Here is a 687-nt window from a genome sequence, read left to right as displayed (position 1 = left end):
CTTGAAGAAACACACACACATTTACACCGCTAACCGCGCAGTCGATCCATACCTGTCGATGACTCGAGATCACTTCTAATATCCTCTTGAAGAAACACACACACATTTACCCCGCTAACCGCGCAGTCGATCCATACCTGTCGATGACTCGAAATCACTTCTAATATCCTCTTGAAGAAACACACACACATTTACACCGCTAACCGCGCAGTCGATCCATACCTGTCGATGACTCGAGATCACTTCCAATATCCTCTTGAAGAAACACACACACATTTACACCGCTAACCGCGCAGTCGATCCATACCTGTCGATGACTCGAGATCACTTCCAATATCCTCTTGAAGAAACACACACACATTTACACCGCTAACCGCGCAGTCGATCCATACCTGTCGATGACTCGAGATCACTTCCAATATCCTCTTGAAGAAACACACACACATTTACACCGCTAACCGCGCAGTCGATCCATACCTGTCGATGACTCGAGATCACTTCTAATATCCTCTTGAAGAAACACACACACATTTACACCGCTAACCGCGCAGTCGATCCATACCTGTCGATGACTCGAGATCACTTCTAATATCCTCTTGAAGAAACACACACACATTTACACCGCTAACCGCGCAGTCGATCCATACCTGTAGATGACTCGAGATCACTTCTAATATCCTCTTGAAG

The sequence above is a fragment of the Rhipicephalus sanguineus genome, chromosome 9 (genome assembly GCF_013339695.2).
Source record: "Rhipicephalus sanguineus isolate Rsan-2018 chromosome 9, BIME_Rsan_1.4, whole genome shotgun sequence".
In the NCBI taxonomy this organism is placed as follows: domain Eukaryota; kingdom Metazoa; phylum Arthropoda; class Arachnida; order Ixodida; family Ixodidae; genus Rhipicephalus; species Rhipicephalus sanguineus.
Note: the sequence above shows the minus strand (reverse complement) of the source record.